This window comes from Homarus americanus, unplaced genomic scaffold (genome assembly GCF_018991925.1).
Source record: "Homarus americanus isolate GMGI-L3 unplaced genomic scaffold, GMGI_Hamer_2.0 scaffold52512, whole genome shotgun sequence".
NCBI lineage: Eukaryota > Metazoa > Arthropoda > Malacostraca > Decapoda > Nephropidae > Homarus > Homarus americanus.
Window position 1 is genome coordinate 10,262,997 of NW_024735442.1, and position 17,514 is coordinate 10,280,510.

General features: G+C 42.7%; 1 protein-coding gene across 3 annotated transcripts in view; it reads left to right on the forward strand.

Moving 5' to 3' along the window:
* The window catches only part of LOC121871018 (delta and Notch-like epidermal growth factor-related receptor), a 340,989-nt gene that overhangs the window by 6,924 nt on the left and 316,551 nt on the right, over positions 1–17,514 (forward strand). For 2 of the 3 annotated variants that reach the window (XM_042373071.1, XM_042373073.1), the window contains exon 2: positions 9,074–9,098. The exons of the other annotated variant lie outside the window; for it this stretch is intronic. The gene's annotated coding sequence lies outside the window, so the exon portion shown is untranslated. The remainder of the gene's footprint in view (positions 1–9,073; positions 9,099–17,514) is intronic. 3 annotated transcript variants of the gene reach the window in all.

The following is a 17,514-nucleotide window of genomic DNA, read 5'->3' on the forward strand; positions in this document are numbered from 1 at the left end:
ATGAAAACGTGGATAAGATAGCCTCGAGAATCAGCATGGAGACACTCTTAGCTGTTCTTATCTCGCCACCATCTCAGAGGCAACTGAAGATGTCTTGAATAAAGACGAAAAGCTAAGGTGTTCGTTGTTTCCCTTCCCGTGTGATATTTATCATATATATATATATATATATATATATATATATATATATATATATATATATATATATATATATATATATATATATATAGAGAGAGAGAGAGAGAGAGAGAGAGAGAGAGAGAGAGAGAGAGAGAGAGAGAGAGAGAGAGAGAGAGAGAGAGAGAGAGAGAGAGAGAGAGAGATTCACTAAATATAAATTTTGATGCAATTTCTTCCGCTCCAAGTTGTGTTTCACTGGTGCTCTTGGAGTCTAAATGTTTACGTCAGGCGTCAGTGTGGTGTGAAGGTATATACTGCCCGGCACAGTCATATTGGCTGAGCGAGTTATGAATCAGTGTTGAGGGTGAGGAGTGGTTTTTCCAGCTGGTTTCCCGTCATAATTTTCCTGTTACTTCTCCTCTACTGATCTACAAGATGGGCGAGAAATAAAACGAAGAGACAGACAGAGAGAGGTTGTACAGAAAGGTGCAGAATGAGGTAGTTTGTTGCCTCACCCTCCTCAAACAGCGTTTCTTAATTCAACCATTAATGAGATAAATATCCATCAAGAGAGAATATTTTTGGTTATGTTATTTAGTGAGTATTTAGTAATTCTCTCGGTGGATATTGTCATTCTATATTTTCAGCTTCTATTTACTCCGCGAAAAACCATTTATGATGCTCACTTCTGATGGTGTGTGAACGAGGGACAATTTGTCATCTGAGAATACCTGCCGTGCTACAATTTTTTAACATAATTTAGGCTCTACACATACTTTCCAGATATTTTGTATGAAATTAAAAAAACTTCCATTGCTGGTACAGAGCTCACATATCTATGTATCTATCTATCTATCTATCTATCTATCTATCTATCTATCTATCTACCTACTATCTATCTATCTATCTATCTATCTATCTCTCTATCTATCTATCTATCTATCTGTTTCAGCAATAGTGTGTACGCCCCCAGCTATGAATGTATCACCTTTCTCTCGCCGCAGATCGCTTCACGGGTCATTACTCTTACCACTACGTATATCAGCAATACGAATCATTTCCCTTAATGCTTAGAGTCGACAGCGCGAGTCATTGCTCCACTCTACGAGGCCAACTCTCATTAATAACCCCTCGATAAAAGTCATGAAGTGAGAGCTATATTACAGTTAGGTTAGGTCAGCTTATTTTCCACATTCTGTGGTCGGTTTCCCGTTAAGTCATTTCTCATCACCACCAGCCAGGTTGACCAGTTCCTTGTCACCACCAGCCAGGCTGATCGGTTCCCTGTCACCACCATCCAGGTTGAACGGTTCCCTGTCACCACCAGCCAGGCTGACTGGTTCACAGTCACCACCAGCCAGGCTGACTGGTTCCTTGTCATCACCAGCCAGGCTGACTGGTTCCTTGTCACCCCCAGCCAGGCTGACCTGAGAATAAAAAAGGGTGCCAATACCAGAAAAAGTCGCAAGCCTTACTACAGGGACTCCTGTACTCTCTGTGACGGGAATACACAGACGACACCCGCTCCTAGTCCTTCTCCGAGCCTTAGCTGTGTTGCATAGCCCCGACCCTACTGCAGCTGACGAAGAGGCCTATAAGTGGATGGAGTACCTGTGGTGTATATAGGGGGAGGATCATTCAGACATACAACCCCTTTGTGATTACCCTCCCCTCAGCTGAGTCTAAATCACTAATTTCAAGCATGTGTAAATATTGAATATAAAGTTTACTTAAGTTTTGTCTTACTTACCTTTTCCATCATCATCATCATCAACTCTCTCTCTCTCTCTCTCTCTCTCTCTCTCTCTCTATATATATATATATATATATATATATATATATATATATATATATATATATATATATATATATATATATATATATATATATATATATATATATATATATATATATATATATACACACACACACTATCTGAAATTGAATTTTCTTAATATGTAGCCTACACATGCATACAATGTATACAGAACACAAAAAACATCTATGTTATAGCCTGTTAACTATAGGTTCTGTCGAAGTTAACCAGGCTGGTACATTTATATTATATTGGGTTAGAGTAGCGAAACACTAATTGTCTGTTTCTTTATTTATTATAATTCTTTATTTCATTCTTCTTCTTTGATTTTACGGTGACAGAGAACCGGTCAGCCTGGCTGGTGGCGACAGAGAACCGGTCAGCCTGGCTGGTGGTGACAGGGAACCGGTCAGCCTGGCTGGTGGTGACGGTGAACCGGTCAGCCTGGCTGATGGTGACAGGGAACCGGTCAGCCTGGCTGGTGGTGACGGTGAACCGGTCAGCCTGGCTGGTGGTGACGGGGAACAGACTGGTGGGGAACAGTTTCGACGGGGAAACACCTCGCAACCGGTCAAATTAGGTCACGAAGGCACTGTATCTTCTTCTTACAGTGCCGCAATCACGTCTTTTTACAGTGTCAGAATCACGTCTTCCTCATACAGTGCCACAATCACGTATTTTTACAGTGTCATAATCACGTCTTCCTCTTACAGTGTCACAATGACGTCTTCTTACACTGTCACAATCACGTCTTCCTCTTACAGTGCCACAATCACGTCTTCTACTTAGTGTCACAATCACGTTTTCTTACAGTGTCACAATCAAGTCTTCCTTTTACAGTACCACAATCACGTCTTCTAACAGTACCACAATCACGTCTTCCTCTTACAGTACCACAATCACGTCTTCTAACAGTGCCACAACCACGTCTTACAGTGCCACAATCACATCTTACAGTGCCACAATCACGTAGTCGTCATAGTTGCTTTTAATTTTCTTTACGTTCTGTAGATATTAAGAGTGAGGCTGTGTTGTGTTCGGTGTTTTTTCTCTCTTATTTTATTATTTCTTCTTCTGTTCTTCTTCATTCTGTTCATATGCTTCCTTTTCTTTTTCCAATCTATTTGTCATTTCCTGTGCGCTTCTTTTTTTTATTTTCTTCTGTCTTCTATTTGTTTTCTTTTTTATATTCTTTTCTAATTATTTTGTTTCTTGCTCTTATTCTCTCTCTATGTTCTCCTGATGTGTCTGTGCTCTCTCTCTCTCTCTCTCTCTCTCTCTCTCTCTCTCTCTCTCTCTCTCTCTGGCACTAAAATCAAGGGCGGTAAACCTCTCCCTGGATGGCCAAGGTTTATGGCCGTGTTTGTGCCACGAGTTTTATTGTACGAGTCGTTTCTGTCTCTTTATTGTATGATTAATTGTTATCGTTTTATTGTACGAGTCATTCTGAGTTGTTTTATTGTCCGAGTCATTCTGAGTTATTTTAATTTACTCGTTATTTTGGTGTTATTGTAGGAGTCAATTTTTTTTTTTATTGTATCAGCCAATTTTTGTGTTATTATACGATTAATTTTATATATTTTCATTTGAGAGCCATTTCGGTTATTGTACGAGTCATTTTTGTGTTTTTGTAAGAGATATCGTTATGTTATTGTACGAATCATTTTCTTGTTTATTATACGAGTCATTTTTCATTATCTTACGAGTCGTTTCTAAGGGATTGCGAAGAGGAAAAGAGGAGGATAAACTTGGGTGAGAAAGTGGGAAAGTGAGAAGGAAGAGAAATTGGCAGATGAAGAGTGTGAGAGGGGAAGAGAGTGTGAAGTGGGAGAGAGTGAGGGAGGGAAAGAGAATGAAAGAAGGAGAGAGTAAGAAGGGAGAGAGAGAGGGAGAGAGTAAAGAGTGGAGAGAATGAGGGGGGAAAAGTCACAGGGAGTAAAGCGAGGGAGGATAGAGTGCGAAATAGGAAAGTGAGGGAAGAGAATGTGAGGTGAAGAGTGACAGAGGGAGGGTGAGAGAGGAAGAGAGTGAGAAAGAGGAGAGAGTAAGAAAGGGAAACAGTGTGAACGGTGGTAGAGAGAGAGAGAGAGAGAGAGAGAGAGAGAGAGAGAGAGAGAGAGAGAGAGAGAGAGTGGGGGGGGAGTGATAGGGAATGAAATTGATGAGTTCCGATATTGGTCTCCTATGCACGACTTGCGCTGACAGATGTAAATTGTCACGATGTTGGGCAGGAAAGAGAGAGGGAGAGAGAAAAAGAGAGAAGAGGAGAGAAAAAGAGAGACAGACAGATAGACAGAAAGAGAGAGATTGGGTGAAGGGATATCGGTATCGTGGAAAAATTAAAAGAGAGAGAGAGAGAGAGAGAGAGAGAGAGAGAGAGAGAGAGAGAGAGAGAGAGATTGAATTTGTCTGACCTGTGGGTGGTCTCCGTCGCATAATTAATTGCCTGCGTGACCAGCGCCATTCGCGGCCTCCTGGTTCATGATTCGACCACTCCTTCGTGGTCAGTAGTTGAGTATTTGTTGAATATATGAAAATTTTAAGTGATCATCCTAGAGGTTCCAACACCATGCTGTGTGTGTGTGTGTGTGTGGAGTTGCCTTTGCCATCCGCCAACGCCCCCTACACAGGCTAACTGAACTACCTGATAGGATCAACGAGCGCCTCATGACGCTCCGAGTCCCACTGAATCACTGACGTCATACCTTTTTCATCAGTGCATACGCCCCAACACTGAATGCAGAGGATGACAACAAGGAGGCCTTTTACGCCGATCTTGACAGAGTGCTAACCTCTAACCCCAGAGAAGATAAAGTTGTGCTCCTAGGTGACTTCAAGGCCAGAGTTGGCAGAGATACTGACATTAGGCAGGGAATCATAGGAAGAAATGGACTAGGCACGTGCAATCCCAACGGCCTACTCCTCAGCAAGTGTGCTGCACACAACCTCACTATCACCAATACCTTGTTTAGGCAGGCCGACAAGTTCAAAGGTTCGTAGCAACACCCACGATCCAAACACTGGCATCTCATTGACTACATTATTGTCAGAGAAAGAGATCGCCGAGATGTCCTCATCACCCGAGCCATGCGTGGCTCAGACCACTGCGACACTGATCATCGGCTCATCAGAGCCAAGTTCTCACTTTAGGTCGCCCCAAAACGGCGAAGGCAACAAGCATCCAGAAGAGGTTTTAACACTAAGCGTCTGGAGGATCCAGCGGAAGCACATACTTTCAGAGAGCAGCTCAAACATGGGCTGATAAACAACCCGACAACAAACAACCCAAATCCCAGTGCCGAAACGGGGATTCTCGACACCATCGTGACAAAAACCTGCTGATCGAAAGAATACACCAGGACTGGTTTGATTAATAAGATCCAGAAATCACTGTACTCATCGATGATAAACGTGCTGCTTTAACTGGCTGGCTGAACGACCCTCAGACCAAAAGTAATACCTTCCGCAAGAAGAAAGCTGCGGCCCAGCACAAAGAGCACTGGAAAGAGCACTACCAATTGCTGCTCAACCGAAACACCGATGTGGATGTCCTGACTACCCAGCAGGTCCCTCAGCATCCAGAGATGACCCATCTCAGGTATCCTCCATTCCTGGATGAGGAAGCTACTGCCACCAAACATGAAAAATAACAAAGCCTCAGGGCCTGATGGAATCCCAGCCGAGGGAGTATAAAGCAGGAGGACCTCTGCTTACCAGCCGTCTCCACTCTCTCCTGGAGAATATATGGAAACAGGAGTAAATCCCCTAAGCTCTTAAAGACGCCTCCATTGTGAATATTTATAAGAACAAGGGAGATCGGTCAGACTGTGGCAACTACCGCGGGATCTCGCTGCTGTATGTAGTTGGCAAGATTATCGCTTGAGTCCTCCTAAACAGACTTCTTCCTGAAGAGTGATATAATCTTTGCTGCCCGCCAGATACAGGGAAAGTGCAGAGAACAGTGTCGTGACCTGTACATGGCTTTCATTTACCTAACCAAGGCCTTCGACTCGGTCAACAAGTAAGCCCTCTGGCTGACCATTGTGAGGCAACTCCATGATGGCATGAACGGCATCCAGTCTGAGTTCTTCCCAATCCAAATGGAGGTAAAACAAGGATATGTACTGGCACCAACTCTCTTTTCCATTTTCTTGGCTGCCTTCCTTACTCGTGCCGGTGCCAATTTAGCCGGTGGGGTGGACTTTAGGTACCGGATGATGGGTTTTTTCAACATAAGACGACTTCAGGCAGGAACAAAGGTGTTGGCAGCTTCCATTACTGAACTTCAGTATGCAGACGACCTCACCCTTGTCGCTCACACTGAACGCGACCTACAGGAGATCCTGAACACCTACGGAGATGAGTATGCACACTTCGGCCTTGAGGTGAATGTACTTTTGGGGTAGAAGGGTTTGATGATGATGAGGAGTATGATAAGCCGAATGGTGGCTGCACGTGAGTTGATTTATGTGGTGAGGCAGGAGTGCAGGCTGCAGCCACACATCTAGCTCTCCCTTTTCCTGATCCACTGGTGCAGGTAGCTGCAACAACTGGGAAGAGGGAGAGTTGCAATGGACTGCCGATAGCCCAGTATTTTGGGTTTCGCCTTAGTAGCCTGTCCATCTTGCATTGCCTTCATCCGCCGGTGTAGTCGTTGGGTTCCCTTGTTGGTCATCTCTTCCTCCTATTCGGCTGTTGGGGTCTTACTGGAGCTCTCTAGGCCTGTCTGCCTGATGCGGGGTCCACCGCAGATTTTTCGTTCGGGTTTTACTCATGTAGCCTTATACCTACCAACGTTAATCCGCAAGGCAGCGAGGCAGTGGTTGGTAGGCGCCAGGGCGTTTCCACATGCCGGTGGGTCTATCCGCCTTCCCGCTGGGCCCACTGCTGATGTGAGATCCCCCTGCTGGTCTAGTCTGGGGCTGCAAGGCTCCCTGTTACCGTGTGTTGCCATGAGGAGGCACAGCAGGAGTCTTGATAGTGAAAAGGCTATGCACTGGCAGGGGAAAACTTACTCAAGGCTGCTTCCCTGTTCACCACGAGGACGAGCCAGCGGCGGTAGCTGAAAGCGAGAGGAAGCAAGCAGTGCCTGCCACACTAGACGCATTCCACCGCATTGTGTGTGCGTACATACACGCACAGAAACACACACACGCACAGAACAGTATCATGCTACTTTTCGGCCCCCCAAAATGACCCCTTAAGCCACTGGTTCATACACATATAGGGATACTGAGACCTCCAATATTTCCCTGTGTGTATCCATAAATATTGGAGGGTAGGGGGAAAGCGTCACTTATAACATTTTCCTCAAACTTGAGCCCTGAGAAGAAAATTGGATTGAGGGGAAGAAATAAATGGTGGAAGGGGAAAAGAAATAGAGAAAGAGAGAGAGAGAGAGAGAGAGAGAGAGAGAGAGAGAGAGAGAGAGAGAGAGAGAGAGAGAGAGAGAGAGAGAGAGAGAGAGAGAGAGAGAGAGGGGAAGAAGGGGAGGAAAGAGAGGAATAGAGAGAGGCGATAAGGAAAGGAAAAAATAAAGAGAGGGAGAGAGGCGACAAGGGAAGGAAAGAGAGAGAGAGAGAGAGAGAGAGGCGACAAGGTAAGGAAGGAGAGAGAAGCAAGATAAAGAACGATATAGTGTAAGATTAGAAGGGAAGGTAAGAGAGCTACGAGAAAGGAAAGACAGAAAGCGAGAGAATCTAGAAGGAACGGAAAGTGAGCAAGAGAGAGAGAGAGAGAGAGAGAGAGAGAGAGAGAGCAGTAAGCTAGGGTGCCAGCGTAGCACTGTGGTAGGATGTATATATAGGTGATATTGGCCGCCAGGGTGGGCTGAACAAATCCCAGAAAGTTATTGCTTCGCTTGGCAATGGTCCTTCTTATGGTAGTAGCTGAGCTAATGGTAGGTGGGGGTTTGTAATGATCTTTCTTATGGAAGCAACTGAGCTAATGGTAGGTGGGAGTTTGTAATGGTCCTTCTTATGGTAGTAATTGGGCGATTGATAGGTCGAGAAATTGGGAATGGTCCTTCTTATAGTAGTAACTGGGCTATTGGTAGGCCAAGGGATTGGGAATGGTCTTTCTTATGGTAATAGGAGAGCTAATGGTGGGTAGAGGTAATGGCAATGGTTTTTCTTATAGTAATAGTTGAGCTAATGGTAGGTCGAAGGAATGGCCCTTCTTGTGGTGGTATTTGAACTAATGGTAAGGAAGGACCACTTCTGCCACCTCGAGGGAAGCAGAATATTGAGTAGCAGTAAAAATAAATGTAGTACTTTATAACGTCACTACATCTAACAGGCTAGACACAAAAACTCCTCCTGAACATTACTCCATGCTCAGTCAAAACATTAAAGAGATTATGATATTGCATTAAGCCTCTAAAGGATCTGTAATGTTTTACTTCACTGTCAGTTAGGAGGAAACCATAGAGGGAAGAATCTCTCAAAGGCTAGTCCCTGGCCTCTCCCAGGTAATCCCACCCACCGTGCGCCTCGCCCAGGGAAAATCATTACCATTGATCAATAATAGACTAGGCGGTAGACAGCAGAGCTTGGAGAATGTTCACTATAAGGAACTATTGGTCTAGTATGATAGAAGATAAACACGAGTCAAAATGGCTGCTGGCCGAATAGAACTTATTAATAATATAAAGTGAAATGCAAAAAATCGTGAAAAACATTATAATTCTCATCTTCTCCAAGGTGAGAGACGATCCTTGAGTGAATGAATGAGTGAGTGAGTGAGTGAGTGAGTGAGTGAACATTGACAAAGTTTCTCAATTTATGACAAACAAAACAGTATACGGAGTACACGGGCTTCTTAACTATCTTTGTCCATAAGGAAAAGTCAGCGATATTTGACTTGAATAAAATAATTTCATAAATCATCAAACTTTATAAGAGGCATTGATATCTACGTGTTCAATATGAGTTTGTTACTTGAGGAGTGACATACACGCACTAAATCTTACAAAGTTATAACTGCATCGTCCTCCGCCGGTTAACTGGCAAACTCCGTCCAAACAGTATCAATAACACAGACTTTTAGATACATGTAAATATTCCCTTAAGATCTATTTCAATAGGAAAATGTTATGCTAGAATATTGTCTTATAAATCTGTTGTTGGTTTGTTTCAGACTCGCCCTCTACTGCCACTATAAGGTACGTTAACTTTTCTTCCTCTTCACTGTCTTATTTGTATCCAATATTATGTGATCCGTCACTCAGGATTTTGTTTTCACTTCTGCTGCTATTAGACCTGTGTTCCTCTCTCGTTACTCCCATATCGGTCATATCTCTCTCAACCATATCTCTTGAATTAGTGTTCATCATCTTCTACTTCTCATTCCTTCCATTGCTCTCCTCACTGAATCTTCCTCTCCACTCTTCACTACATGACTTAACCATTTCAATTTCGACTCTCTTGAATTCATTATCAATGTCAGTTTCAAATTTTCAAAAAGAAATCAACTTCAGACCTTTTGATAATCTTTTTTTTGGCATGTGCTCTCTTTATATTCTCAAAAATATGGTGTGTGTGTGTGTGTGTGTGTGTGTGTGTGTGTGTGTGTGTGTGTGTGTGTGTGTGCGTGCGCCACTAGCACGTCTTGTGGTAGAGACCTGCCACTAGCACAACAGGAGTGGGTGAGTGGCGCAAGGCAACACACCTTACGACACAGGTAATTACTGTATTGATCCCTATTAATTAACTCCATAAGCCAACACCCTCAGTCCAGTGTATAACCAAGACGAAGGTGTGTGGGTAGGGTGAAGGAGTGCTTCAAACTGTGATATAAATCACAATTTTTTAATCTTAAGTTACTGTAACTCAAAGATAACTTTATCAAACCATTTGTTAACCCATGTCAGCTTTATTTAACCTCAGCTTAAATATAACCTAACTTTGACACACCCACCAGGTAGTTTAAGTAACTTGAGAAATTGTTTTATATTTATGTTCCATATGCGCAACTTTAAGTCTATCTTCAATAAACCTTTGACCCTTCAGTCGACCCACTGGAGAATGGTTACATGTCTTTGTATCTAGGAAGTGAAAGGCCTCATTGTTCTCACTGTTTCCTTGTCTTTCGAGGAGTAGTCTTCGGTGTGTTGTATTCACAAAGCCCTTAACTGGCCATCAAGCACAGGGCACATGGGATCCACTTTCACTGTAGGCACGTGTAAATCACACTTATAATCAACATGAAATGACAACTTTTAATTTTACTACAATGGTAAATATTTTGTAAAAAAAGAACATTTCATGAATTTTGACTGTTCATCCGGCAAGTAAATGGTGACACTTTCGTTTCCCGGTCATAGTAGAGGACTGAGTTTCCGGCGTGTACACCAGCCTTTGTGCACTCGGTAATATATGAGTACACTGTCGGGTGAGTCAGCCATTTGTGGAACAACCCTTGGGTGGACTAGTATTCTACCGAGGGGGAGGACTAACCCACTAGCTGCTGATACAAAGGTTCTTGGGTAAAAAATAGTAGATGTGGCAAGGAAAAAGTGATATTTTATATATACAGTAGCATTTTACCGAATCCGCGTGTTATATGGACTAAAAATGAAGTATATATGGTACCTCGTGTTTCATACCAGCTGGATTCGGTAAAATGCTACTGACATCCCCATAAGCGGCACGGGCAGTTCCCAATGGGAGGTTCACGGAGCCATCAGCTCGATGAACAGGCTTTGTGTGAAATATAACATAGTCTAGAACTACTTTTAGTGTCCTTGTGGCATGGTCTGTAACGTTCCCTGGTCCCATGCAGTAGGTCGAGGGTTCGAGTCCTGGCTGGTGAGGTCGTTGAGTATATGTTTAAAGTCCGCGTGTTATATGGACTAAAAATGAAGTATATATATATATATATATATATATATATATATATATATATATATATATATATATATATATATATATATATATATATATATATATATATATATATATATATATATATATATATACACACACACGAGGTCTGTCCAAAGAGAAACAGAACTTTTCAAATAACGCGCCAACGAGCCGGCGCAGTGTGCTCACGATGGGAGTAATGTGTAGCAGTGACCTTGACCTATAGTCTAACACTAGCCGCATCACGCCAAGTCAATTAGTCATCGAGCTACACGTGCTAGAGTGAACGTGTGTTTAGTGCACTTGGCGATTTGTTGCAAGTTGAACAATAAAGGATCTTGAAGAGCAACGTGTTTGCGAGAAATTCTGTTTCAAATTGGGAAAAACTTTTGAGGAGACTTTTCAAATGTTGCAATAGGCTTATGGGGAGGATTGGTTGAGCCGTACGCAATGTCATGTGTGGTACCAGCATTTCAAAAGGGGAAGAACATCCACCGATGACGATCCCAAATCTGGACGTCAGAGTCACTCAAATGTGGAGATGATGTTGATAGTCTTTTTTGATTGGAAGGGCGTCGTTCATCATGAGTTTGTTCTACGTGGTCAGACAGTCAATAAATAGTTTTACTTGGAGGTCCTGAAGCGTTTGAGGGAGGCAGTGCGAAGGAAGAGGCCTGAGGCGTGGACAAACAAGACCTGGATGCTGCCCCATGAAAATGCACCTGCTCACGCGTCGCTCCTTATCCATGACTTTTTGGCGAAGCACGAGACGACTATCGTTCCCCAGCCACCCTACTCTCCGGATTTGTCCCCTGCGGACTTTTTTTTCCAAAAGTTGAAATCCACCCTGAACGGTCGCCGATTTCAAACTATAGAAGGGACAGAAGAAAATTCGCTACGAGACCTGCACACCATCCCTCAAAACGCGTTCTAGGACACGTTCCAGAACTGGAAAAAAACGTTGGGAGCGGTGTATCAACAGTGGAGGGGAGTACTTTGAAGGAGACAAGTCTGATTAAGTTGTAAGTAAAGCAATAAATTTGTTTTTTAAAAAGTTCGGTTTCTTTTTGGACACAGACCTCGTATTTATATATATTAGGGTGTGTCATAGGAGGGAAGATCAGCTAAAACTAATGGCCCATCACTTTTTTGGTAGATTTTAGTGTATATAAACAGAAAATAATTTCAGTTTCAATATTTTGCAACCTTTTGCTAGGTAAATTTTAGCGTGAAATTTATCGAAAATCTAACGTACAGCTGCATTAGTGCATTACAATTAAATAGTGAACATTGCTTTCTGACTTCATTCTTTAACAACCCAACTAACAATATTTTTTCTGTTTCAGATTCTGATGCATTTATAAGTTGATAATATTTGCGATGGCTGCTTGTGTCAGACGAGGAACCAAAAATCCAGCCATCTCAGTCACTATCTTGGGTCTGGGAGAGAGCTCCTGAAGTCGGAGTTGCCTACATTGAGAGATGCTTTGAGATACGGTGTTTTAATCAGGCAAATCAGTGAAAAGAACCAAAGAACTTACACAAACAAAGACATTGCCAGTGATATGACCAAAGCTGTCTTGGCACAGTACACTCTGGCTAACGCTCAGTTCAAGCCTCCAGTCATAACAAGTCAGAAGAAGATTAGTGAGAGACTGCTAGCCAGTTGGGAAAAGGCAAGAGATATCTCTCTTGGGAGAGGAAAACTTGCAGTTAAGGACAGCTTTGCCAAGCAACTGGACCAGTTATTTGACATAATTACTTGCAAGTGCCCAATTGTTCTCTGTCCTGAGTTTGGATGCGATCGTGACTGTAAATCCGAGGCCCACATCTCCTGTATTTGCAAGTGTGAACTGAAGATTCCTGTGATCGAACTGGCATTTGTTAAAGCACAGAGAGAGAAGACTGGCAGTATAGGGGCTCTCATGATTTCTAGCCAAGATATTCCGGAGTCCAAGAGACAGGAGGCTGCCACAGAGAGACAGAAGAGGAGAAGAGTTGCCGAGGAAAAGAGACTTGAGAAGGCCCAGGGTGAGGTAAAAAAGGCCGATGATTGGAGTCAAGCTGATTCAGAGTTTATTGACTTCCCCATGGCTGATCCGAGTGCTGACCAGGAGAATGGTGACTTTGTCCCAACCCAGAAAATAATGATCCCAAAACCTTCCAGGCATAAGATCGAAATAGAAAGATATCCCGAGCATAGCTCTGGCCAGCATGCGACACCACACTGGTCTCAGAGAAACTGCAGAGATAGCAACAGCTGCCTAGATTGACGGTGGTTTGATAACACCTGATGATGTTCACCTGGTGATAGATCATAACAAAGTAAGGAGAGCTCAGGAGAAACTTGTCAGTAACCTAGAAGAGGAGTTTGATAAGGGGATAAGAGAAAATGGAATCAATTGTTTGTTCTTTGATGGGAGAAGGGATGACACTAAAGTGTTCATGAAAGTTGGAGATTCTGACAAGTTGTTCCCTGCCATGGTGAAGGAGGAACACTACTCCTGCTGCAGTGAACCAGGAGGGAAGTATTTGTGGCATTTCACTCCAGAGAAAGATGACATCAGGAAACCAGCTGAGATAGTGGCAGATAACATTGTGAACTGGCTCAGAGAGAGGAACGTAGACCAGACCCTGCAGGCCATTGGAGGGGACAGCACCAACACGAACACAGGTGGTGCGGGCGGGGGCCACAGTGATAGAGGAAGATTGGGAGGAAGTTGGTCTGATTGTTCAGACCTCCACACCAACGAGTTGCCACCAGACATCTGATCCAGGAGCGATGGTGCACCTTTCAAACAACAGATGGTCTGTCCTTGGCAAGATGCTGACTCTGCCACTGAGTTAGAAAATAAACTGAGCTTTGGAAAAATCAAGAAGTTGGCCTCCACTGTTGAGCTTCTAAAATATTACTGGTCATTGACGACCTTATAGTGACCAGTACTATGGTTACATGATTTGCAGTGCCATCAAAACTGGGGTCATGCTCTGATAGAGTTCTGCCACCTGCAGATAGAACCAGTCCTCATTCCTGTGGCTCCAAGCAACGGCTCTCAGGTTCTGCAGAATTTGGGACGCTCATCATAAACTGAAAGGGAACCAGCTTCACAACCTGAGACTTATTATCCAATTCATCGTGAGTGTCTACTTGCCAAATTGGTTCAACACCAAGGTCAAGTCATCGTTCTCCGAAGGTCCGAGGCATGTTCTCTTCCAGCTTGAGCTCCTGAGGAGTCAGCCAAGGAAGGTTGTTCAGATTGTGGAGCAGACTGTGAGGAGATCTTCCTGGTATGCTCATCCTGAGGCAGTTCTGCAGACAATGCTCTGCAGTAAGGATGAGGAGGAGAAGAGCAAGGTTAAAAAGATCTTGGATATGAGACTCAGGAGAGGATCTAAAATGACGAATCAGGTTGGTGACGATTCCAGGGTCAGGAAGACTCCTGAAGTCAATCTAGTGCCAAGACCTCTACTGATTCTTTGGCTGACCTGGATAACATCCAGGCTGGCAGTGAGCCTTCACCTGTAAGGTAGCCTCAATGTCTGCTGGGTTGAGCTCTCGGCAACCCTATGTCCTGCCCGGCCCCTTGACACCCAGAAAGACAGAGCGTTGTACAGCAAGTGAGCTATACCAGCAGTCACGTAAAGGCCAGGAGAGGAGGAAGGGCTACATCCGAGCTCAGGTGGTCAGCAGGGAGGTGATGAGTAGAAACAGAAGCAAGAAAGACATGTTCTCTATGGTGTGCAGCAACACCGGGTCGTAGTAGTAAAACCGGTTTTTGTATTTGATGATTTTGTTTTCTAAAGGAATATTTAATTTAATAAACGTGTCAAGATCATTCGTTTCATTATTCTGGATCATTTTCATCCTAACAAATTAACCTGATACATTTACTTTACTTTAAATAAGCTATTTAGTGGTGTTGGTAAAAGGGTGGGAATACTGAATTTTCATAAGATTTCAAGTTAAAATTTACTTAGCAAAAAATGAAAACTTTTCAAATCTGAAGATATCACATGATTCTGCACATAGAACTACATCATTAATACCATGGGCCGATTTTTCAAACTCAAAAAAAAAAAAATTCGCCTCCTTATGACACACCCTAATAATATATATATATATATATATATATATATATATATATATATATATATATATATATATATATATATATATATATTTATATATATATATTTCTTTGTTTTACATGAAGGTCTCTCTCTACTTACTTTTCGCCAACAATGGGCAGAAACAAAATTAATTAATATTTGATCTCATATTTCTTCTTAAAGTCATAAACTTGCTAAGTATGAAGGGGAAATAAAATTAGACAATGTGTTAATATAAGCCAAGTTTAACACACTGTTGTAATTACTTGCACACAGCGTAATGAGGAAGGCGGAAAAAATTACAAAGTTTATAAACTAATAACGGGGTGATAACGCTTGCTTATATACCTGAATAATGTTCAAGAATTACTTTGGACCCAAAATGAACAAGGCGTTTCTCACTATCGCCTGAGCAAAACAATTATACAAGAGGCTTCAGGCTAGTACAGAAACTTGATGATGTCGGCCATATCTGGGACCTGAAGTGAAAGGAAAATGTCTTGAATATTATCCTCTTCCTCACAAACGACAGGGCAATCGTCTGTCTGTTTATATGTGGGTGTCCATGCTTGACAGGAGGAATAGGGAGCACCAAAATGTTCGTATGTGTGATGAACATTAGGCTTCAGTATAACGACCAATGACATACAAATATATTTAGTTTTTCCGCTTATAATTCTGACGTCCGAACGTTAACGTGTTTTAACTTATGGTTCAGCATTATCTTCAAAAAGATTGTTCTTTTGATGAACCCTCGCTGGTGGTGGTAGTTGATTCTTTGCTGGTATTGGCAGGCTAGTGGTAGTACTGTAGTTGATGCCGTATTGGTAGTGGCGTGAAGTGTACCCTTACTGGCAGTAACAGGCTGGTGACAGTACCTTGGGGCTCTTACTGTAATGGCTGGCTGGTGGCAGTACCTCGGAGCTCTTACTGGTAATGGTAGGCTGGTGGCAGTACCTCGGAGTTCTTACTGGTAATGGTAGGTTGGTGGCAGTACCTCGGAGCTCTTACTGGTAATGGTAGGCTGATGGCAGTACCTCGGAGTTCTTACTGGTAATGATAGTACCTCGGAGCTCTTACTGGTAATGGTAGGCTGGTGGCAGTACCTCGGAGTTCTTACTGGTAATGGTAGGCTGGTGGCAGTACCTCGGAGCTCTTACTGGTAATGATAGTACCTCGGAGCTCTTACTGGTAATGATAGTACCTCAGAGCTCTTAATGGTAATGATAGTACCTCGAAGCTCTTACTGGTAATGGTAGGCTGGCGGCAGTACCTCGGAGCTCTTACTGGTAATGGTAGGCTGGTGGCAGTATTCGGAGCTCTTACTGGTAATGGTGAAGGTGGCAGTACCTCGGAGCTCTTACTGGTAATGGTAGGCTGGTGGCAGTATCTCGGAGCTCTTACTGGTAATGGTAGGCTGGCGGCAGTACCTCGGAGCTCTTACTGGTAATGGTAGGCTGGTGGCAGTACCTCGGAGCTCTTACTGGTAATGGTAGGCTGGTGGCAGTATCTGGTCCGTTGGACAACTTTTGAGGCAGCAGATGATTTCCTCCCCACTGAATATCTCATCCATTTTCCAGTAAACACAGGAAGTCAGTACTGTCTGCCACGCTAAATTATGTTCCTGTACGAAGGAACAGTTACTCCATTTATAGACTTTGTCATTATCTTTCTCTCTCTCTCTCTCTCTCTCTCTCTCTCTCTCTCTCTCTCTCTCTCTCTCTCTCTCTCTCTCTCTCTCTCTCTCTCTCTTTCTCTCTCTCTCTTTCTCTTCCCAGACATATCATCTACCCCGGGAGTAGTAAGGATGTACCGGCGATGCCAGAGGTTACTAGAGGATGAAAAAGAAACCATGGAAATTAGAAGAAAAAAGAATTGAAGAAATAACACAAAAGAATAGAAAGAAGAAAAGAAGCAAATGAAGGAAAAGAAAAAGAATGAACCAATGAAGAATAAGAAAAGAAGAAACGAAGAAATTAAAGGCAAAGAAGTAGGGAATTATGAAGAATGAAGTAAATAATAGGAGAGAAGTAGTAAAGGAAAGCGAAAATGAAGACATAGTATAACGGCACGGAGAATGAAGTCGAAGAGAAGAAAAAGAAAAACAATCAATTAAATAAAAAATAGACATAGAACAACGAAAACAAGAAATATAAAAGAAATTGGAAACAGGGGCGAAAAAAAAGATGGGATAATGAAAACTCGCTAAAAATAGCATTAATGAAGCCAATTTTAATCATCAAAGTATGTTTACACCGAGGTTAACATTATCATTGAAGGCGGGCGGTCCAGGACGAAGACTGTGAGCATTGACAACAACTTTAACAAGCTAAGGAATGAGAGTGTAAAGAGATTTTTTTTTTAGGAAGTTGAATTGAGAGACTGGATGATGAATATTTTTTCTTCAAAAAGTCTGTGCAAGATGAAGGTTAGGTGAGGTTAGGTTATGTTACTCTACGTTAGTTTAGGTTAGGTTATGTTACTCTACGTTAGTTTAGGTTAGGTTACGTTATGTTCGTTTACTCGTAGGTTAGAAGTATGTTAGGCATAATTTGCAAAGCGATACGTTAAATTTATTCATGATGGCGATACGTTAAATTTATT